Source organism: Xiphophorus couchianus, chromosome 17 (assembly GCF_001444195.1).
Source record: "Xiphophorus couchianus chromosome 17, X_couchianus-1.0, whole genome shotgun sequence".
Lineage (NCBI taxonomy): Eukaryota > Metazoa > Chordata > Actinopteri > Cyprinodontiformes > Poeciliidae > Xiphophorus > Xiphophorus couchianus.
The window spans coordinates 3,849,646-3,874,618 of record NC_040244.1 but is presented as its reverse complement, the minus strand read 5'-3'; the positions used below and the strand labels follow the sequence as shown (position 1 = coordinate 3,874,618).

The 24,973-nt window shown below is 40.2% G+C and overlaps 1 protein-coding gene and 1 long non-coding RNA gene across 14 annotated transcripts in view; one reads left to right on the top strand and one right to left on the bottom strand.

Annotated features, from left to right (window-relative positions):
* cacna1c (calcium channel, voltage-dependent, L type, alpha 1C subunit) overlaps positions 1-24,973 on the bottom strand; it is a 195,568-nt gene that overhangs the window by 151,334 nt on the left and 19,261 nt on the right. The gene's annotated exons all lie outside the window — the stretch shown is intronic.
* On the top strand, positions 2,075-2,739 carry LOC114161256 (uncharacterized). The gene is made up of 3 exons (XR_003598973.1): positions 2,075-2,163; positions 2,252-2,557; positions 2,640-2,739. It is a non-coding gene; the product is annotated as an uncharacterized LOC114161256 (long non-coding RNA).

Here is a 24,973-nt window from a genome sequence, read left to right as displayed (position 1 = left end):
CCTCTACCAAGATTCCATTCAGTTGGACCCCGGAGGCAGAGGCCGCCTTTACACAACTCAAAACCCTTTTTGCTAATGCTCCCATTCTCATTCAGCCAGACCCATCCAAACAGTTCATTGTCGAGGTCGACGCCTCGGACACCGGAGTGGGAGCCGTATTATCCCAGATCTCCCCCCAAGACAACAAGACTCATCCTTGTGCTTTCTTTTCCCGCAGATTATCTCCTCCTGAACGTAACTATGACGTAGGGGATCGGGAGCTTCTGGCCATCAAGTTGGCTCTGGAGGAATGGCGGCATTGGTTGGAGGGGGCTGAGCATCCAGTGCTGGTCTGGACCGATCACAAGAACCTCTCTTACCTGCAGTCAGCTAAGAGACTCAACCCCCGTCAATCACGTTGGTCACTATTCTTCTCCAGATTTAACCTCTCCATTTCCTACCGTCCAGGGTCTCGTAACATCAAGCCGGATGCCCTTTCCCGACTTCACTCGCCTGGGGATTCCGAGAAGGTTCCCGCCACTATCCTGCCCCCCAGCTGCACGGTTGCAGTGGTTACCTGGGAGATTGAAGACATTATCAGGCAAGCTCAACTATCTGAACCCACTCCCGACTCGTGCCCACCTACTAAACTTTACGTGCCCACCTCTGTCTGTGCCCGTTTTCTGCAGTGGATTCATGCCTCCAAATTCTCGGGCCACCCAGGTATCAGTCGTACCATTGCCCTTGTCAACCGTAAATTCTGGTGGTCTTCAATCCATAAAGACGTTAAGGAGTATGTCTTAGCCTGTACGATCTGCTCACGTAATAAGGCATCCCACCGACCTCCATCTGGTCTCCTACAACCGCTACCTATTCCCAAACGCCCGTGGTCTCATATTTCCTTAGATTTTGTCACAGGATTGCCACCCTCCAAGGGGATGACCACCATTTTAACGATTGTGGACCGTTTTTCTAAGGCCTGCCACTTTGTCCCCCTCCGTAAACTGCCCACGGCATTTCAAACGGCCCAGTTGCTTATTAAACACGTTTTCCGCCTGCATGGCATACCGCTAGAGATCTTATCGGACCGAGGACCACAATTTATTTCCCGGGTGTGGAAGAATTTCTGTACTGCACTGCATGCTAAGGTTTCTCTCACTTCTGGTTTCCATCCCCAGACGAATGGCCAAACCGAGAGGCTTAATCAGGATTTAGAAACCACTCTCCGCTGCTTCACCTCCTCCAATCCGTCAGATTGGAGTCAGTACCTCCCATGGGTCGAGTACGCCCATAATAGCCTTATCTCTGCCGCAACTGGTGTATCCCCTTTTGAAGCCTCCATAGGTTATCAACCCCCGCTACTTCCGTCTGAAGAGGGTGACATCTCGGTGACCTCAGTCCGCCACCATATCCGTCGTTGCCAGACCATTTGGAAATCCACAATTCACAACCTTAACAGCACAGCCGAACAAATCAAACGACAGGCAGACCGTAAGAGGGTTCCGGCTCCCACCTACACTCCCGGCCAGAAGGTGTGGTTATCGTCCCGAGACATTCCTTTAAAGTCAATGTCCAAGAAATTGTCTCCCCGTTTTGTTGGTCCCTTTGAGGTCGAATCCGTTATTAATCCCTCCGCTGTTCGCCTCCGTCTACCAGCCTCCCTCCGAGTTCATCCCACTTTCCACGTTTCTCAGATAAAGCCCGTCCAGACCAGCACGCTCTGCCCTCCTACCGAGCCCCCTCCTCCCCCCCGAGACATAGATGGCCATCCTGCCTACTCTGTCCGCCGGATCGTTGACTCCCGTCGACGAGGTCGCGGTTGGCAATACCTCGTCGATTGGGAGGGCTACGGTCCGGAGGATCGCCTTTGGGTTCCTGGCTCCTTCATTCTAGATCCTTCCCTCATCACGGATTACCGCTCGTCGCTTCCCTCCTCTTCATCTCGGCCGCCAGGTGGCGACCATTGAGGGGGGGGTACTGTCGTGTTCCGGGGTTCTTGGTTTCCCTTGTGGAGGTCGGCTTGCTGCTATTCACCATCTAGCCACCAGATGGCGCCAGCTTCACCTCTCTCTCTGGAGTGGGGTGTTGTCATCCAGCGCACCTGTGATCTATCTGCTCGTCAGGCAAGGTGTACAAGAGGAGCTGACTGCCAGCACTTCGACGCCTGAGTGTTAGCCAGTAACGGTACCTCTGAGCCCCCTTGAGCTAGTCTCTGTTTTTCTCCTCGGTGTCTGATCTCTTAGTGAATCTCCTTGTTGTCTCCTGTCTTCAGGTGTCTTTCCTGAGAAGTCCTGGGTTCCCCCCTCGTGACGCTGTGGAACCTACCCACTGGTTGCCCGAGTTTCCAGACTCACCTCCTCCGGCTATCGCAGTTCCCTCCTGGATGTCCCGACTGGCAGTCGTGTGGCTCCTCTGTCTCTGTCCTGCCAAAACCTACCTGTCCGTCCCCACCCCAACAACATTCCCTCGCCGCCTTCCGGATCTCAGTGGCCCAGCGCTGTTCCACCTGGATCATACGGAATCAAGAACCCCGAGTACGGCAGTTATCCCTCCAAACCTGCAAACTCCCACTCAACAAGTAAGATTGCTCCAATTCTCTGTCATCACTCCCGTCTCCTACACCCTGTGAACGCACCATCTCCTCGCTGTGTTCTTTATAGTGAGCCGACCACTCCGTGAGCCTTTTCCTTCCCCCTGGAAAGGACCCGCAATCTTCAGTACATTCTATTATTGCTGTTGTAATAAATTCACTTATTATATGTATCGCTCTCCTGTGTCGTGTTCTGCATTTGGGCTGGAATTATATACTCATCATGACAAAAACTCATCTGCTTACATTGCATGTTCTGTTGTCTTTCCTATTTTGTAAGAAGAATGGGCCGGTGTTTCATATTATATTTGTAACCAAGAGAAACATTGTTCCCACACACTCTGATTACTTTAAAATAAATCAAGCACAAATTTCAGTATATTTTGAGTTAAACTACTACTTCTCTTTCAATATTGAAAATTAATTTGAATTTACTGAAACTAATGGTTGGAGTTTTGAGAAACTTACAGTCTGAAGTTATGCAAATGTAACCAAAACTGAATTTAAATTTAAGCCTTTTTGACCTTTTTCTTTGTACTTCATAGTGGAAGATTTGAAGGAACAATGCATTTTCTTATAGCTATCCAAGGGACACTTCCATTAGAAAACTAAAAGTCTTGTATAGAACAGATCGTTTGAAAGCATCACATTCTATAAATAACCATCTAAAATACATGCAGTTCATGGACATGACATGCTTTCATACAACACAGTGAACATTCCCACCATTTCCTAGACTTCTGTACCTCATGTACGATCTATCCCTGACACCCTATTTCCAAACCTGTCAAATGGCCAACTTGCAATTTTCTTTGTGTCAAACAAAACAAGAAAAATGCACTGTCTTTTATAACAGCACAAACATCCAACCTCCACTTTCAGTGATTCCCCCGCCCCCTCCTTTTCTGGCTTCACGTCTTTGCCAAGCCTGCCGGCAGGACTCACTGCTCTCACTCTTTCAAGAGGCATGCAGCTGCAAAGAAAAGTGTGCTTCAACCAGATGCTTCAGATTTAACAAGATGTTTAAGGGAAGCCAAAACTATGGAAATTTGAAAAAAATACAAAAATTGACGTGTTAATTTTAGAGATGAGAAAAATCATTGTAGTCAGCAATTAACTATCAATCTCCCTTTACCTTGAGCAACGACTGTAGCCTGTATTTACTCCAGCAGTTAGAATACTCTGACTTATGTAGTCAGGAACGAGTGTCTTTACCTGTTTCAACTTAAAACAGAGAACTGTCGGTAACGTGAACACAAACATCATCCATACAAACAAGTCTCAAAAAAACATAATCACATATTCCTTTTGAATTAGTACTCAGTTTTTGGCTTTTCAAGTGTAAACAATACAAAAGAAACAATAATTTCAAGTCAGTACTATCGATGTCTGCTTGGTAGTCAATCTGGTTCCGTGCTTGTGAAACACATCCCCTCATTTAACCCGGACAAACTGTGAGTAATTTTTTTCACTATCAATTTAAGGCTTTTTTTGACAACATACTTGCAACACATTTATATATGGATTGTTCTTGAATCCGTAAGCTATACTCAGCTGATTTCAGCACCTTTGTCATTGAGTCCTGTGGATCACAGTGGTTTAGGTTTTTGAGTTAGTCTGCTCTTAAAGCAGGTTTGTATGCATCAAACTGCAACACATTGCAGGTTCTGCCACCTTTCTGTCAGAACTAGGATAAACTTCTTTAGTAATTTAAGCTACAGTAGCTCTTTGGTTTAATCAGACCACACGGGTCAGTCTTCACCATTCAGTAGTTAACTTTTTTTTTTTTTTTACTTGAACAGGTGAAAAAAAGGTAACAAAATATGTTAGTCATTGAAACAAATTAGTCAAATCACAACCATGACAAAATGTGACAAAATAACTTTCAGAAAGCATTTTGTCTGTAGTCGTTTTTGAGAATTTTGTAATAAGAAATATCAAATAAGATAAAAAGCCAATTAATTGCGCATCCTTTTAACAGATAAAGTAAAACATAAATTACCTTAAAAGCTGAAACGTTTTATTTTCCAGCTACAAAACTGTTTGAGAGTGGTTTTAAATAAATACCTGGAACTTTATTTGACAGAACCAGCTTTCATAATATTGGAACAATTCACATCTTTGAAGGCCTTGTCAATCCGGGACAGTAACGTCATTTAACAAGAGATCGGATCACCTGATCAGGCCATACGTGGTGATTTCATACAGTTTGATGCCATTTAGACGGTCACGGTCACAGACCATGAGTTAGGGCAGCTCTTTGAAGAAAATCTCCAGAAAATAAATATTACCAAAAAGTCCTTGTGCTACACTCTGGTGGATATTTCACGCTCCAGTTTGAATAGTAATAATTTGGCAGGCTTTTGCTTGTGCATGAATTGACAAGAAAAAAAAAAGTCCACAGTGCTGCTGATTGCACTCCTGCAACAGCTCCTGGCTGTTTTCTGACAAAATTCAGAGATATTCTTCAAATCAAAGGGATTGATAAATAGCTATTACAAAGAAAATGCTATGAAAACCTTCTTTATTACTAATCAGCAGCAAATACGAATGGCCGAGACCTATAAAAGACATTACCGTAGGGGCGTCCCGTGGTAGCGGAGGGGTTAGCGCGGCCCACATTTAGAGGCAACGTGGCCTCGATGCGGCTGTCGCGGGTTCGACTCCCGGACCCGACGACGTTTACTGCATGTCTTCCCCCCTCTCCTTCACCCTTTCCTGTCAGCCTAATTTGAAAAAGATCCCTTGCAGGGTGATAACCCCCCCCCCCAAAAAACAAATAGAAAAAGACATTACCATAAAAATTCCATTAATTAAGCCATCTTTCTTATGCTACAAGGCCATCAAGGTGAAGATATTTGACTGTGGATCAATAAGTTCCCTCGCAAGCTTTACACAATACAATGGTGTTTCTGTGAATCCAAATGGGAAGCTGTAGTCTGAGGTCGAGCAACACACCGGGGTGAGTCATCAAGCAAAGCACAGTCGTAGTAATGTCTTTGCAGATTTAAAAGATGAGTGTAGCCTAGCTCAGAACCTTAAAAACAAGAAAAAGAAAAAAAAATCTGTGTGCATGCCTGTAATTAACCAACGTGCCAAGACAGCTATAAAGCTCTAATGAATGTGTGTTCATAGTTTAGCTTGGAGAGTCTGGCTTGGCATGGTCTCGGAGGGAGTGTTAAGTTTATGACTCAGGCTCTGCCCATCCTGCACAGGAGAAGTGAGGCCCTGGGAATAGATGTAGCAGCACACCATGTTCCTAATCAAAGCAGTTATAGTTGAAATGAAATAGCTCAAATGGCCTCAAGTTACTGAATGTGACAATATATTTTTTTCATTATTTAGAGTTATGGTAAAGGCTGTTAACCTCAGAGGCAATGGTTGGTATAAGATTTTACACATTCTATATGGAATCTTGGGTAACAAGATCACAGCGTTGTGGTAATTGTAGAAACATTTAAGCAAATTATGGTCTAATTGGTTTCATTTCAATTTGAGAAGCAGCAAATTGCATTTCTTGACAGCTTAACTTTTGTTACTGTAATAATAATGTTATCGATCTCATTTATTTTGTAGTTTATTGATGAGCAAGTATAAATAATCTTCTTGGTGCTTATTGCTCTGAGTACGAGACCTTTTTGTTGTTCTGCTCAGTATAGCGCAACACAGGGAGTACAACAAGCTGGTATTACTGGGTTCATTCATTAATCTGCCTGCTCAGGTAAACTCATCAGTTGTCAGTTTAACAACTCATAGCTTTCTAGCTGTAGTTTTAAATAGAAAATACAACTCACACACCTCTAAATGCCTAAGTCTAAAAATGACATATTTTCTCATGTAATCTATACAGATAGTTAGTCTGTGGCTTAGGGATTGAACAACTTGTCATAATTTACCAAATGAACATTTAAAAATGATCTTTTTTTTTTTTTTTAGCCCTCCAGGGGTCTTTTTGTGGGCTCTAGTGTCCCTTATATGACAGTAGACTGACAGGAAACGGGGAAGGAGAGGGGGGAAGACATGCGGCAAATGTCGTCGGGTCCGGGAGTCGAACCCGCGACGGCCGTGTCGAGGACTCAAGGCCTCCAAATGCGGGTCGCGCTAACCGCTATGCCACCACGGCACGCCCCTAAAAATGATCTTTTTATGTTTATTTATTTCAATACTTTAAAAAGGAGCTTAAGTATCTCGGGATCTTGTTCACAAATGAGGGAAGAAGGGAGCGGGAGATTGACAGGCGGATTGGCGCAGCGTCTGCAGTGAAACGGGCGCTGTACCGGTCCGTTGTGCTGAAGAGAGAGCTGAGTCAAAAAGCGAAGCTCTCGGTTTACCGGTTGATCTGCGTTCCCACCCTCATCTATGGTCATGAGCTTTGGGTCATGACCGAATGAACGAGATCGCGGATACAAGCGGCCGAAATGGGTTTTCTCCGTAGGGTGTCTGGGCTCTCCCTTAGAGATAGAGAAGCTTGGTCATCCGGGAGGGACTCAGAGTAGAGCCGCTGCTCCTTCACATCGAGAGGAGCCAGTTGAGGTATTTGACCCGGGTATTTGGTCAGGATGCCTCCTGGACACCTCCCTGGTGAGGTGTTCCGGGCACGTCCCACCGGGAGGAGGCCCGGGGGAAGACCCAGGACACGCTGGAGGGACTATGTCTCTCGGCTGGCCTGGGAACGCCTTGGGATTCCCCATGAGGAGCTGGAACAAGTGGCTGGGGAGAGGGATTTCTTTAACTTACAGTAGACCCTTGATATCAAATACATAATAACTTTAAATGCCCCCCTTGAATATCTAGAACTGCTTATGTGCCAAATATACCTACATACGCAATAATATACAGAGTTCAAGACATTTTGGCACTACTCTCTTTGTCTCTGGTTTTGGGTTACAGCCAATCAGAGCCAAGAACAATAATTGCTGCTCCTGGATTAGCTCGTTTTGCAAACACCAGCCAATACCCTGTCAGGTATCAATACGCCAAGATATTTCTGCTTCCCAAACTAAATTCTCTTTCCAATATGCTTTCCAAAAGTTTCAGCAAATAAGTACATTTCCTGCAAATAATTCTTCTGTATGCAGGGATTTACGTTGCTGTTTACATATTGTTCTTCTGCATCTCATGATATTAAAGACTCAGACAATGGTAGAGAGGTACTGTTCATAGCCGTGTGTGCAAAGTTGGAGCAAAAAAAGCCTATATGCAATAATGTATGTATGTAATCACAAGCCTGAAAATGAGAAGGCTGCCAGTGGCTGTATTGACATTTTGCCAATTATGCCAGAGCTGCCATAATTGTGTGGCAATTTATTTTTCTACACGTACATATGTAGGATACAAATTGGCTATTTAAATGTAATAAATATTTTTGTCAGATAATGTTTACATGCAGTGTTTAGAACATTCTCATAATCCTCACATCTAACTTAACAGACAAATTGTATCTAATTTCATCTATTTGCACAGACAATGCACAGACTAGTCAAAGAGAAATAAGTTTGAGTAAAAAAACAAAATTAAAAAATATAAAACTTGTCGCCTGAAAACTAGAAAGGCAACAACATCAAACATTTCAGCATTTGAACTTACACAAATAATAATGAATCAATGCGAATTAAAAAATATATATTAATTTTAGCTTACTGATGTTTTCTGTGCTTGCTAATCGTAACATGTGGAAAGATGTGAACTACGTACAAAGTTAGTGCATAAAGCTAGCAGGCAGCAGTAGATCTGATTTTACTCATATAATTAAGCATTTTTAAGAAAAGTCCTGAATTGCTCCAATCCAGTTTCGGGACAGTCAACTCTAATAATATACCCAGTAACATTATACAAAACCAACATACTTCTCAAAATGAACATGGCCACACCTGCTGTCTGATTAGCTGTTTTTGTTTTGAGATAGTTTTGCCAGCTTGGACTGATCAATTGATTACTAAAAAAATGTGTTAGTTTGAGGCAGCTGCTTATCATCTGTTTGAGACATCCAAGACGAGCCATTAGCTGCTTATCCTGCAGTGGAGGCAGGGAAAGAGAAATTGTTTAAATCATTAAAAATCAGTCTATTCGTTTTTAACAACCTTTATAATTTCTTAAAATATTTACTGTATGTGTTCGTGCACTCCACAGAAGTAGAAGCTCCAGCTAATTTTTAAATGAGATTTCTAAGTATATAATCAAAGGATTTGAAGATGCATTAAATTCACTCTCCAAAAAATTATTATTCAAGTAAAAGGAAGAGGATGTATGGTGTGGCTAGTCTTTAACCAATAAAAAGCTGAAAAGTTTTTTATACATATCTACTCAACCCCTTTTACACTGACTCACACAAATTAAATCCAGTCACCACGATTGCCTTCAGAAGTCACCTTAGGGTGACTTCTTATTAGTGAATAGATTTAATCTCTTTGTAATTTAATCTGTCTATTATAAGTGAACAAACTGCATCATAAAAACCAGGGAACACACCACAAAGATCAAGGACGAAGATGTGAATTTGGTTAAAGCATAAAGGTCATTAAACAATACTCAGGTTTTGTTCATCATCTAAAAATGTAAAGAGCTTAGGTCAACTGAAACCTACCAAGACCCCCCGCCTGTCACGCGGGAGACCGGGGTTCGATTCCCCGACGAGGAGTGAAGTTTTTTTCAGGTCCCTCTTGAAAATGAGATCTAGATCTCAACAGGGTTTACCTGATTAAATAAAGAATTATTATAAAGAATTATTAAGACAGTCTGACAAAAGTTCACCACTGGCTCATACAAAGATGGCCAACTAAATCCAACTAAACGTCTGTATCAGGACTTGAAATTTGATGTTCACAAATACTCCGTAAGTAAGTGCAAAACTTTAAGTGTTTTGCTGTTCAGAGCTACAAGGCTGACCTAAAAGGCTTGCAAGAGTGAATCACTCCAAACTTTTTAGATTTTTTACTTGGAAAAAAAATAACGTTTCTTTCTTTCCACTTTGCAATTTTGCTACTTTGTAGTCAAGGAAGCAAAAATTCCTAATTTAATACACTACACTTTGTAGTTCTAATATGACAAAATCTAACACATTTAGGGGGTGTCAATACTTTTGAAAGGCACTTTAAAAATGTATTGTTCACATAAAAAGAACAATTTAATAAACAAGGCAAAGCTGATTGCAAATTGTATGAGACAAATACCAAGCAGCCAGTGAGTTTTAGTTTTTTATTATTATTATTTTGGTGCAGATTTATAATTTTGGATCATAGTAGATGCTGGGCTTACAGCACAGCCTCTCCGTGCTCCATAATACCCCCAGTCTACTGGGATATGTGGGGCCCGAGCTGCAATAGAAGAAATCAAACGGCCCTTTGATGAGAGTTTGGCTACCAAGTAAAAAATGGCACAGTGTGTGTATGAGACAGTTTATGGATATAAATACACCACAGAGCTGAAGAGAAGCACAAAAGACTTCACTTCTGTTTGTGACGGGACAAAAAAAGCATGTGTGCCACCCACTTCTCGCTCTGTCAATAGTAAAAAAAAACTGACATAAAATTCATAGATTAAGCAGGGATTATGAACGGTGGAGAGGAATAGAGGAAGGAGAGCAGAGGAAGACATATGTTGAGTGGGTGGACAAGCAGGGAAGGCTGGGGAGGGGGTAAAAAAAATCACAAACACAAGTGAGTCTCTTCACCATCTGCAGGAGTCACTACCTTTGCCAGTCGTTCTCTTTAGCCATAAATTGGATTTTTTTTCTTACCCTCCTATTCTTCCTATTCTCTCTGTAATTCTTTTGTATAAAGAAAAAAACTTTAGTGCACAAATCCATGTGTGTTTGCTTTTGTGTGTTTGCTGTGGTGTGTGTGTATGTTTCTCCTTTGTGTGCAGGGACCTCTCACGGCTACCATGAGCTAATGAGCTCCATTTAAATCCAGCCCCTCTCATCCTTCCCTCTCGCCCAGTTTCTCTGCCCCATGGGCCGTTCCCTGCTCTGCCCTGGAAACTCCACTTCGGTAGCGGCCATTTTGGCTCATTAGAAACAAGCTGCTGAACCAACATGCACGTCTATCTGAATCAGTATCAGGCTAATGGATCACTGGTGTACTGGTGTGCATACGAACGCGCGTTTGGATATGTGATCAGGCGTGTGACTAAATATTTGCGCGCTGTGTGTTTTAGTGTGTACTTGTTGTGAGCGTGTGTTTTTCTGTGAGGCATCACTAGCTTATGGATGAGTCATCCTGAAGCGCTCCAGTAACATCATCTCTCTCCTTTCACTGCACTTCCAACTTTCCCGATTTCTTGTTCTCTTTCACTCTTTCCCTTCTTTTTTTATGTCACTTTTGTTTCGGTCTTCACACAGTTTTAGTTGTGATGCCAGACTGACCACTCCCTCTGTTTGTGCAGCTTGTTTGGTAGCGATCATACAGCATATGTGTGTGTGTATTCAAAATTCACATGGTAACAACCTTTTCTCAAGGATATGTGTTCATATTTTCACCTCATCCGACATGTAAACAAACACAGCTTTTATGAATATGGGCTGAAGGAAAAGAGCTGTGCTTATTTTTGTCCTTGTTGAGATATCTGAGGAAAGTTATGCAAGCATGGCAAGGGCATTGTCTCAGAATACCCAATGCAATCACAATTGTTCTAAATCTAATAGAAAAATACAAGTGTGAAGTGGATGACAAAGGATACACAGTTATTAAAGTCTATCAGGAATAAAGTTTTGAAAAGTGTGGTGTGTGTTTGGATTCCTGTCCCTCCTGAATCACACTTGGCAATACTACCAGGCTACCAATTACAGCTCCACATCTTTTGGACTATGTCTGTGCCACCTTTCCTCATCTAGAGATAAACGTTTTTGCCCATTCTTTGCAAAACAGCTCATATTCAGGCAGATCGAATGGACAGCATCTGTGTGAAGAGGCATTTCCATCTCTGAGAACAGATTCTCAATTGGGTTTTAGTCTGGACTTCGATAAGACAACTCTAACATGTTTTGATCTAAACCATTCCATTGTAGCAGGTGGACCTTTGCGGTTTTTTGCAGTCTGTAACAGGTTTTCTTTTAGTATTGACCTAGATTTATCCCTTGTATCATTTTAGTTGCCAGTCAAAAATACGTCAAGCAGGTCCTCTAAAACTAGAACTTAACTCTGAAACTGCTGAGAAACCCCAAGTTTAGTATCCAATATGACTGCACTGACATGAAGTGAAAGTTATCTATCTGAACCATTTATCAGAATTTCTCAAGGTTTGTAGCTCAGCAAAGCAGTGATGCGTATCATTCCATCTGTAGAGCTAAAATTAGGATCAAATCAAATGGCAAAAATTAGCAATTTTTCTTTGTCTTTTTACTCTTACAATGCATTTATTTTATGTTTATTTATTTTGTATACAGAAGACAAGTGTACTTCTTGACTCAGTCTGGCCCGAAAAAGAGATTTTACCTCAAGGGACTTTATGGTAAATTGATTAAATGTGAATAATAATTTAAAAAGACCAGTTAGCTTTCTGCCACATATAGCATTTTGGATTTAAACTAATAAGCTCAATTTTGGTGTCATGTAACTAGAGCAAAGTGCTTTACGTTTGAGGATCTGTGCATGTTACTTTAAGACGTACACTAGTTCCAAACGTAGGCAGTCACACACCACAACTCAAAATGAGCATTTCCCATTGGTATGAAATGAGCAACATCTTGAGAATTGTGGCACATGTTACAGATATGTGATTTATTTTTTATTTTTTTAGATAAACAAGTGAGCTCTCATGTGCTGCTAGGCTGCAAAAGTAGAGTGTAAAACACACACACAGTACGCACAGAAACAAGTGCCAGTATTTCTGAGTCATAGTGCTATTGGATACCAAGCTATGAACAGACCTCTTTGTCCAACACATTCCTCCTTTCAAAACCATCAAAACGTATTGTAAACATTTACTTTTTGCACACCAGCTCCACCATCTCACACATACATTTGTCAGTTTCTGTAAAGGTCTCCCTCTGTGTCATCCTTAAACTGGTCTTTGTTACAGCCTACTTTGTGTCTCTCTCTATTGCTCCTAAACTGGTTTTAATAAAAGAGTGGAATAACTGATAAAAAAAAAAACAACACACACAGCTTGAAATGTTTTCCAGAGGTACTTCTTAAGTAGAGCAGTAATGGTATGACTGGACTTATTTTCTAGTGGAATTTGGTGCTTCCAGCTAAAATAATCAGGAATACTTGAATGCCATGTGGCAGTTTGAAGGGAAAGTTTTACCAGCATGACTGTTGTTGGGGGTTGTGGGGCATAAATATGTTCGAAGAAAACCGAGAAAGGGTGAAGAACTGGCAAACCTAATCCCAGTAGGTTGTTTATGCTGTATTCAACTGCTCAGACTGAGAGGCAATATGTCTTTTTCATGGGATAATTGTGTATTCAGCACAAAATCTTTAATCTGCTTTGTGGACAAAGTACATGAAAAGATTGGTGGAAGTCTGACCTTTGTGTGTGCAACATTTATCTGTTTTGTCTTGCCTTGTGGAGAGGCTTAAGCACATCAAGGCATAAGCTTGGTCAGCAGTCTCTCCGCGGCACTGTAAAGAAGTGGATGCACGACACACACAAGCCACCTCGCCTCCCGGCTTTTCACAGAACAAAAGTGGGCCAATCAAAGAGCTTACTATCCTGAAAACTACTGTAAGTGGCTCAAAAGATGCTTTAGAGGAGGAAGAAGAAAAGCAAGGGCTTCCAGATCCTCACAACCAGCATCAACTAAAAAATATCTAAAAATATCTATTAAACATTTATTTAAAATGTAGTAAAAATGTAATTTCTGGTGAGAAACAAAGTGGGTCATTCCCATTCTCTTTTCTGTTAAAGTGGCTAAAATCACACAGATGTATCTGTCACACTAGTGCCATATGGTTAGAAGATTATTACAATCTCACTATCATACAACCACCGTGAATTCTACCATCTGAGAGTGCTTGAGGAAAATGTAAGACTGTCAGTAAGAAATTAAAAGCAGTAGCAGAACTGGACCGACCAAATACTAAATGAGAATTCACATAAAGAAAGTCCTGCGCAGAGTCAAAGCCCAGATCTTAATCTCATTGAGACGGTATGGGGTGTCTTTAAATGAAGTGAACATGCAAGAAAAACCTTTTAAATATCTTACAACTGAAAGTGGGGAGTGGGCTAACTTTTCTCAGCCTAATATCAGACTGGTAGATGTATAGTTATTCCAACCAAAGACGGTATGAGTAGCTCTTAGGGAGCGTCCTAACCATTTTGTCAGTTAGAACACAAGATGTATATAGTCTTCTATTGTGTAAGAGAAGGTAAATGTTTAATGCTGATATGTGAAGATTTCTTTTTAGAAATGGATGAACATTTACTGGGATATTTTCACTGTGTTTTATAAACGGACACCGTGTAGAGTTATTTTAAGGTTTTTCTAATAAAAGTCCAATTGAAAAAGTTGGTTAATCCAAAACTGACTCTTAAGTCAAGTTCCTGTTGCACATAAGGCTATGCTTTTGACCTATTGAAAATATTAATGTATAGAAATTCATAACAATCAGTGATTAACCACCTGAATACCTATTGTCATCAGATTTACTCTGCAAATAACGGATTGTCAGTGGTGAGTGCCTTTGTAAAATAAATTTTTGGACCCTCTGGGAGTGATTCAGAGATTGGACTGAAAGTGAGTAAAAATCTAAAAGAAAAAAAACACTATAGCAGACTCACAAAAATGACAAACAGAATATCTGGATGAAGAGCAAGCATCGGAGAGACTAAATACTAAAAAGAGAGACTAAGTTTAGCTCTTCCCCTGAGGACTCTACTCAGGTTCTTGCTCTCCTCCCTTCTTCCTGGCCTCTTCCTTTCCACAATCCATCACAAAATAATTAACTTACTATAAGTGAAATTAATCCCACTAATTGGTTTTAAAGGTATTTTTGGAAATGAAAAGGGTGAGGTGAGAAAAAATGTCAGTGTGTGGATGTGAGTTTGAATGTAAGTGATCGAGAAGGTGGGGGAGGATTCACCCATATCTTGGCAGAGAGGATGTGACCTCGCCAGACAGGAAATGAACTTGTGACAAAATAGAAAAGATGTAAACTGCAAATTTTCTTTGATTCTCTTTCTCCTCTCTGAAATACATAGAACTGTTTAGGTTTTCAACTCTTCTGTTCTTCTGCTGTCTGATATTGAGAGAAAAAGCTTTTGTTTTCACATGAGTGGGTAAAGAAATAGCAAATGACAGAAAAGGCTTCTTAAGTAGCTTCAAAGCTTAAGTGAAATGTGAATTCACTGAAATAGCACCGTAAGTTGTCCAAACAGATATTTTTATCCTCTTCGTCTTTCATGTTTGACATTTATTGATGCATTAGGGACACAGAATGAGAACAGCTTAGTGGATCAGAACAAATACAGATGCGTACTAGGATTAAAGAAGCAAGAAGGCAAATTTTGTGAAAAATAGAGCAAAATATGCAACATTTTGCATTTTAACAGAATTTTCAGTTAATATTGAACGTCTAAATGACATCTCTCATGACTAACAAGAAAGGAGGAGGGAACTATTGGGGCCTGTGCCAATGCTCTTAGACAAACATACATAATTCCTCAAATAATTATGCCATACCCTATAGAAGCTAGAGGCTATACTTGTGCTAAGTTTTAATAGCCTCGTCACGTTAATGCAGGTCTGCCTTGTTTTTGGTTGTATAAGGATAGTGATGCAATGACATAGAAAATAACTCTCAGTATGACTTTACTACATAGTTGATTGTGTTGTATACACAATTCACCAGTTACGCCCGACTGCCACACTTATTGAACATATCAAAACATGAACTCATAACTCTCACACCACATATACTGCACATGTACTCTACTGCTACATAATCGCTGCAACCGCTGTTTAAGAGGCTCGACACACTAGGACACGTGTGTCAAACTGAAGGTGCTGGGGCCAAATCTGGCCCGTTGTAGCTTTTTATTTGGCCCTCTAGACTCCGAATTACATCAATAAGTCCCTCCAGTTTTTAACAAATCTGCAAAATTCACACAAAATCAGTAATTTTTTTCTGATTTTACTGCTAATTTTTCTCAAAATTGGCCAAAAATATTGGGTTTAAGTGACTGCTGCTTCAGCCTTACTTGATGTCAAGTTATAGTTTGTGATCATGATCGATGCGGCAATTTAAAAAAAAGTCACTTTTCAAATAGTGCAAATATTGTAAAAATTAGCACTGCAAAATCTGTGAAAATTGATTGCAAAAAAACACACAAAAAAATCACAAAATGGACCGAAAATGTGTTTAGTATTATTATCATTTTAAGCAACACTTATTGAATGCTGAAACCAACAGCTAATTATTACTGTTTTTTTAACAGGTCAATGGATTCAATAAATAGATTCTGGCACAACCAGCCCTGTGAGAACATTCAGACTGATATGGCCCAAAGGTTTGACGCCCCTGGAGCACGGAACGACAGTGAAAAGCTAAAATTTCTGACACTCGGAGTGAACCCAACACACAAGACGCAATAGCCACAGCAGCATCAGCAACAACAGTAGAAAAATTCTAAACTTTCTTGTATCACGTCGCTAGTCCCCATGTCTACGTCTACGAACTTGAAATTCCACATGCACAAATTTTGCTGGTCGTTTGACTGGAGGACAACCCATAAAAAAACAAAAGAAGAAGGAGTGATGTCGCCTTCCTTCAGTATGACAGCAATAACCCAAACAAAACATTGAGTCTCATACTATGCTAGTTGACCATTTCCCTCACCTCAGCATGGTGGATATTTGAAAATCTTGAACTTAATTTCTGATTCATTAATATATAGAACGGACCGCCTGCAGGCACTTCTAGAGAATATCAATTTAATTCATATGGCCAATTGATCACTTAATATGAAATGAAAATGTAATTAAATGAGACTGTGACATCATGGCAAAAGTAACAGGCCTACAGCTATAATCCCTATACACATGCACTTGAATGGGAGTGCAATGAAAACAACACATATTTCAAAGATTTGACATGAGTTGACGTTCCACAAAATCCACTTTATTTTCTTAGCATATTATTTTCAAGTTTACACTTTTGACAGCTAGATCTCTCAGAAAAGCATAATTAAGGTTGTAACACTAAACAATGTCAGAAACTGCTCATACCATCTCCATGAGCTAAAGCCACCAAGCAGGGGCGGACCGGCATATGGGACTACCAGGAACTTCCTGATGAGCCGGTGGGTTAGCGGGCTGGTGATTTAGCCCACGGAGAAGCTGTGATGCTCGGCATGCGGTCACGCAGCATGTTCTTGTTTGGACACCACAATACCTCATACCTTGCCACATCAAATGCAGAGTATGCCTTCTATCAGACATGTCTGCTGCACATGGCTACTGAGTGGTCCTGTAAACACATGAGCGAGACTACAGGACCTGCCGTCTGACAATGTAGAGGGGAGATCAGAGAAACTCGCCCCACAAAGCCTGGCCTAAGAAAACAAATAGCCTCTGAGGCTATGTGCTGTATGTATGCATATATTTTGTAGCGGTAAACTGGCAATCTGAGAATCGAAATAGTCACATTAGCACTGTAACTATGGAATGGACTGTGGAAGGAAGCTGGAGTTCATGTTAAAAATATCTAACTCAGGGAGACAAATCAAGACTTGGCTCAGTCATAAAATTGAACTGGTGACTTGTATAATTTGTTTCTGCAAGTTTTGATTTTGAAAATCATGCAAAAATTAGTCATGTTAGCTTAAATGTAGGTAATATGATTATATCAATTCTTTAGCTGTAGATTTTTATAAATAGGAAGATTTTTGATACTTTTAAATATTTTCTACTGCTTTTCCATTTGTAATTCACCCCTCAAGTAACTGCTAGATCTTGTTTGTGTTCATTTGTTTGCCAAGCCTAACCTTCTGGACCAAATCTGTCATTTATAATTTTGCTCTGTTATCGTTCACTCTCTTTCCCTTTGCCATTTTGATTCACTGCAACATATGCTGCCACTTTCCTCACACGCAGACTAATTATGGGTGTAGGAAAGGGAGGAAGAAATATAACATAGCCTCTAAGGGTGAGAGAAAAGAGGTGAGAGAAAGGGCAGGGAAAGAGAGGAAAAAAGAAAGAGAGAGGATGAGAGTAGGGAAGGGGTCCTTGGGGTGAATTATTCATCTTACACCGTGACACCTGAGGGCAATCTACCTCTCTGAGTCACCACCGTTAAAGAGACGGAGAGTAGACTGTGTGAGTCAGAGCTGCCCAAGAGGATATTAACATCTGTATGTGTGTGTGTGTGTGTGTGTGCGTGTGTCCTGTAGAGTATTGTCCCCTAAGCCGATCATGTGCCGCCTACATACAGAGACTATCTAAAGTGTAACTGGTGGTTGTCGCCCACACACACAGGCATTCAAAAGAGTCTTTAATAAGTTAGGTCAGCACAGCACAGTAAGCTTTCCTCTTACTGAGCTCTAACCGAAAACTGAGCTACCATGAAGCAGCAGCATGGGGTAAGAAAACGCACACACAAACACACAAAGCCAATGTTGAGCTTCTCAAACATTACACATGTCATCTTTCCATTAGCTGTTATTAAATTAATAACTGCCATCATCCTCTTTGCCTGTAATGCGCTATAATCTGCCTTCTCCAGTCAGGCTCTCAGACCTCTCCGACGGTTGACGGGATCATCGACATTCATCAGCACCAGTCTCGCTTCTTGGCTGAATTATTAAGCGTACACATTTCTTACATCCCAAACCTTGGTATTCCCAAGCAGAAGACAGGAAGACAAAAAAATTTTCTACAATGCCTTTAAAACTGCTGGACTTTATTTGAGGGGCTCAAACCAATTCAGTAAGTCTGTAGGCTTTCAGCAGAAAGATCCTTCAACATGCTGCACAGAGGTTGATAGAGTAAATGATTCAGAAAGCGATACTTAAACTTCAAGATACCCAATGGACTCATGTTCCTGCTTTTCTTAGAATTGCTTAGGACCCTGGTTTTATAAGGTAACCTTATGTGAAAGAGAATACATTTTCTACAATTTTGATTGTGAAATATTTGTATTACACACTGCACACTAGATAATCAATTCATTATGTAGTGTGAAAAATGTTATAGGAGAGAAAATGTATTTGCAATTTCCACTGTGCGTATTAATAAATATTAAAGCAAATCTTCAGCACTGTCTCTTGCTGAGGTGCTGAAAAAAGATCAGGAGCGTTTTGATGTCTCTGTTTGTCTTGTGGCTCTTTAATATGCGCTCCACTTTCTCTGGCACTGAGCTTGACTTCTTACTGAAATTATCCAGGCAGACCAAAAATAATCCACCGCTAGAGAGAGGCAGCAGCGGCGTGGGGATGGAGGAGAGAGGAAGAAAGGTAGAGGAGTGAGGGGGAAAGAGGTGGTGGAAAAGAAAAATCAAGAGATTGAGAATAAATAGAAATGTGAAAAGTGGGAAAAATATGGATGCAACAAAAGAATGTAAATTGGCAAGAAAAATAAGGTAGAATCAAATAGGACACGCAGCAATCACAGTTACTGTCATAAGTGTGAATTTATTTGAATTCCTGCTTTCAGTTGCATTACATATGAGTCTGTTGGCTGGAAGATCTGTAACAACGCACACAGAGACCAGAAACAGTCAAATACTTTTTCCAAATTAGGTGTTTCTTATTGTAAAGTTAATCCCTAGCAGTGTGTGAAGCACTTGAAATGGGCTTGGATACAGGACTATGATAGAGTGTTACAAAAAAAAATTGCCCGCTGGGGCTCTGCTCTTACGGCTCCTCGGTTTGAAACTTTCAAGAAAAGGAAGGAGAGTCGGAAGTGAAGAAATGCCATGTGATCTTCCTTCTAACATTTGACTTTGGTCATGAGTTTTGAGTTGAAATGATAATAGGACTCAAGTGGTTTGCTGTGGTTTCACCAGTGGGGTTTATCCATTTAATGTGTTAGGCTAGCTTCTTGTTAGCAAAAATAGTCAGGAATGACTTATTTCTTCTTTCCACCAAAATTATTTCAAATAAACACACATTTGAATATTGCTTCTTGTACGCAATGCAAAGCAGTTGACTTCTCAGAGTTTTAGATATGTTTCTTCTGCACTTCAATCCAAATGTACTAGTTTGCATATTTTATGTTAGTATTTGATCTGTATCTACAATCATCAATATTACAAGAAATGAAGCACTGATATTTTTCACCTTGTGCGTAATGAATCTATGTAATATGAGTTACATTTTCTGAAATGAAAATACAGAACTTTTTCATATTTTTTTTATATGTTTGAGATGTACCCTTAAATTCTGTTGTCACATAAAAGCACAGAATTTAAGGTTAACAACAGTTAACTCATGTTGTCAATTAAACTAGCAGGCTTAGAAAACTGACATATTCATCTGGACATTATCCCATTCTTTAAAGGCAATGTAATCTTAGTGATTTAATTGAGAAATGTTAAGTCTGATTTAATATAAAAAGGTTAAGTGTCTTTTTATACAAAGTATGTAAATATCTGAATGAGCTTCTTATAAAGTAGAACTTTTGCCAAGACTAACCAAGCTGTACCAAAAAAAGGATTTAAAAGTTCTTTCTCAGTCACTGAAGAAAGATCCAGATCATTTTCCAAGTAAGTGCTCCAGCACACAGCCCTCGCTAATCACAACTCCACAGGTTTTCTCATTTGCAGAACCACTTCAAAGTAAAAGTGCATCCCGCAGTAACACACACCATGTTAGGTGAGGTTGAATGTCACCTTGAGAAACAAACTGGCCAGCTGCGATGATTTACAATGCACGACTGCGTCTGCCCGCGCTACGTCTTTCTACCAGTCTGCTGAAAACTACGCCTGCACTAATTCTGTGCACACAACACCACGCAATAAAACAAACCAAGCGTCCCACCGTACACACAAAGAGGTCAGTATTGGTAGGTGACAGTTACACTGAATTTTTCTCATAATTACTTTATTAATCAAGAAGTAATAAATGTGGAGTGGCTCCACACGGTGTTGATTAACACAGATGATAGCGGAGCATGGGGGAAACACTGCAGCTATCCCTCATTATTACCAGATTGGTAGCCGAAGGGGAAGCCTCCATGCCTTGTTCCTGCAGTGCAGATAAATGATTGACAGACTGGTCGGGTGTATGTGTGTTTGTATGTGGGGGGTAAAATTGTTACACAAAGAGGAAGTAAGTTGTTTTCTGGCTCCTATTTTCTTTTAATCAAGTGACACTGTGTGTGTGTGTAATCACAGTGACTTTCTTTTCTCTACTACAGCTTTAATCCATCAACTGGCTGTTGCTATGGTGTTTCTCCCTCCGCCCAGTCAGAGCAATGCTGCTGAGCACGCTCAGAGATGAGAATCACAGGACAACTGCTTGTCTTCGGTAAGACGAACAAAAGGATGATGGAATTGGTGATTAAGAAATCTGACAACTAATTCAGAAGGGTGAAAAATGGCACAATTCAGTACGCAGGCACAGCAACCTCCCATGGAGTTCTGCAACCACCAGGCAACTTGCTTGTTAACTGTACACTTTGGGAGTCAGCTGAAAAGCTCATTTTAATACATTATAACCACAACTGATGAATACATCTGATGTCTGACACCAGACTGTGAAATTGTCTTTGAACATATAACAAAAGCACAAATCAAGAAATAATTTTCTAATAAATACTTACGTAAGTGATACCTATCAATAATACACTAATAAAATGTAATAAATTACATAAGAATTTATTCATTTTTGTTAGATGTGTAAATAATTCCTTAAATAGTCATACAAATAATTAGATGTTAGACTCGTTAATGAAACTTTGATTTAAATGTGTTATATGTTTCATTTTTTGGTTTATTTTGGATTTCCTGCACTTTTACTCTTAAGTATTTTATATATCTAAACAAAAAACTGGAAATTAAGCAAATTCACACAGTTCCACCAAACTAAATAGAAACTCAGCGAAATAAATAAAAATGATGGAACAGTCATTCATCCATATTATAGGTTAAAAATGGACAAGTCACACTTATTAAGGTTTACCAAAGATCATTTTCAAAACTGAGTGTTATTATGCTTGTTTGAAGCTTTACAGTTGTTTTAATTAAATGTCAGAGGAATTGCTTCAGTGACTGGAGTTTGTTGTATGGTCTGTAAAATAATCCAGTGCCCAACCGTTCTCACTTGTTGCTGTGCACAGCCAGTAAGCTGGCTGAAAGAGGCCTTCTAAATCTTTCCATTTCCCATAAACAAAAAAATTCTGTCATCAGGATAACTATCTGAGCAGACAACTTAACTTGAAAACCTATTACATTACAATTTATAATTATTTTACCAGCAGTAGGAGTAATTGTCCATTTTTTGTTTAGATAAAGTGATTAGTAAACAGCAAAAGTTGTCCATGACATTGCAATTGAAGTTTGAAGGCTACAGAAGACATACTGTTCCCTTTATATGGAAACAGACATCATTTGAGGGGAGCAAATGATGTCTGCTGTAATTAATCGCCGAAAGCTTTCACTCAGGTCATTTGATGCAAATTGGAAGAATCAATGCGATCTTGTGTCACTTTAATTGCAATTTGCAGTTCACAATGCAATTTCTGCAGAGAAATTGCATTGTGAACTGTAATACTCTTGCCGTCACTCTTGCAGTTTTTATTTTTGTGCATTCAGACAAAGCAAGCCAGTTTTCATACTTGAACAAATGTAGACAAGTTAGCATTAGCTTGCCCAAGTGAACAAAATACAAATGACAGTGGTCATACTGTAGCCGCATAATAAAGTGTTTCTATAAAACATTCTTAAAGTAGGATAATCAAATAAAAGTGTGCTAAGACCTCCATGCATTTCTATTTAACTGTAAGCCAATGATTAATTTACTCCTGCAGGTAAATTTATCAATGATGACAGTTCAGCTCAGAGCTACTAGTGCCTTTTAAAGCTTTCACAATCCGGGCAAAGAGTTCCTGGATAGCAGTGTGCCTTCCCCTCTAAAGTGACAATTTGGTACAGCTGGGCCTCACAAACTCCAAAAAGGCCGGAGAATGTTGGGAAAGAACAGAGAGCAGACGCCTGCCTGGCTCTCACTGTCATATATTTGAAAGAGGATTTATCATTTCCAGGCCCTGACCTGTCCTCCGCGAAAGGATGGTCCTGCCTCGCCTCAGCCCTGCAAATTACCGCTAACCCTGACCATGAAACGTCTTTGTCCAAATCACACGGCCTGTGATCTCAGAGTACGGCTCCAAAGCTGCTAAACCTGTCAATGCTTCCTTTTGGTTTTTATGGCTGCTTTTACAACAATATGAGAAGACTGAGTGATTATGTATTAGGGTTTTAGAATCTTTTTGCTCAACTCTATAATAGTTTATCTGAAATTCAGTTCTGATTGTTGAATCTTCATTGGAAATTTGGTTCTTTGACAAGGTTGAACTAAAACTACCCAGCTGAATTTCCTGTTAAATATTGTAGCTTATAAAAATCCATCCATCCATCCATCCATCTTCTTCCGCTTATCCGAGGTCGGGTCGCGGGGGTAGCACTTTATTAAGATTTTATGTGATATACCGACAGTGGAGTTTCCATTTGTATTGAGCTCCCCTGAGTTAATGCTAAACAGACCAACAGGTTTGCAGCTTTTAGCACATCTAGCGACTGACATTTTTGCCCATTCTTTTTCTCAAACTTCTGAGCGTTCACACCTGTTAGTTTGCAGCAAAAAGCAATTTACAAATTCAGTTTAGGTCTGATCTGACCACAGTGCTTTCTTCTCTATATTTAAGGTGTTCCTTAGATTATTCCTCACTCTACACAGGGGTTTCATGGCTATTTTTTAACAGGGGGTTTCTCTGCCCAACTAAAACATATGGTAAAGGTTTGTGAAGTTCATGACTGATAGTTGCTCTGTTCACACTTTATCAAAGTAAATGGGCTGAATTCAAATACACCCTGCCCTTTTAAATACTTTGTTACAGATTGTTTTTTTTCATATCAGATAAAATTAAAGTTCGAAGAAGTATTTGCAAAGCACCATATTGCTGCAGATTGAACAGCTTATATAAAAGTGCTGTTGTGGTCATGATTTGGATTAGGAGATTGGACCTTTTGCTCTCTGAATCCCTTGCTTTCTTCCAGCACACAAACTAAATGAGGTCTACCTTTGCTGTCAGAGCATTTCACACCTCTGTTTCACATCTATTTAAGCAGCAAAGCCATATTATTATCAAGTCTTCATTCCCAAAAGCCCAAATGTGTCATTGCCTGTTTCACACATCCTACCACACTCTTCTCCTTTCTCTCCCTCTTTCTCTTTTTTCCTCTTTCATAACCTTCTGTTGCCCTGTGTGTCTTCTTCTTGACACTTTTTCTACCTCCATGCAGTACACCCTTTCCAACACGGTACAGCGTATGCTTGCGTTCCAATAAACGCTGTGTTTTTGTGACACGGCAGTCAAAGGAAGCCTGGGCGATTAACTCTGATAGCCACCAGATGCTTGGCTTAGAGGTAGAATCGCAGTTTGTAACCTTCTAGAAAACGTTTTAAACATTTAGATGGACAGCAATGTATGACGAGTCCTGTATGACAGCAAAAGAAATTGACACATAAAAGGGATCAAGAGTGAACAAACGGGCGGGGGTGGGAGGGGAAGCAACCCGAGGTAAACTGTGAATTTGGGACATTGTGTGCAGTATATGCTGGCTTTGTTCTTTGAAGAGAACATGCCATGTTTCCCTCCTGAGCTAGTGCTTTGGAGAACAAACAGCGCATGAGTGAAGGCAGGTGACGGTCACATTCTTCAAACTGGCTGGGATGTGACCGCAGATCAAAGCTTTGATTGGCCACAAGCTGCAGATGTTGTTTGTGCTGTGATGCATTTGTGTTTGTCTGTGTGTGTACGTTTTAGCATTTCTCACCTTGTAAGGCCTGTTTTTCCAACAAATGCTGCCTTGTGAGGACCCACTGCTCCTAATGGGACCCATTCTTTGGACCCCATGAGAAGTACTGTTTTTTGGTAAAGGGTTGTACCTAAGATCTTACTTGAATTTATGTTAGGTTTCAGAGCTAGGTATAGGATATAAAAATTAATGAAAAATGAATGGAAGTCAATCCAAAGTCCTTGTGAAGACAGAAATACGCAAGGTGTGTGTGTGTGTGTGTGTGTGTGTGTGTGTGTGTGTGTGTGTGTGTGTTCACTGAAATCCAGTCTTTCAGATTGTGAATTCAACAGGCAGATGGTTTAGAGAACAAGTGGCAAAAGCAACAACTAAGCAACAAATTAACAGACACTGGGCTGAGAAACAAAATTACATTTCAAAACTACAAAATATTCAACCAATGAAATGAAGACTTATGTAGAATGTTTTATAGCAGGTCATTTCTTTGTCA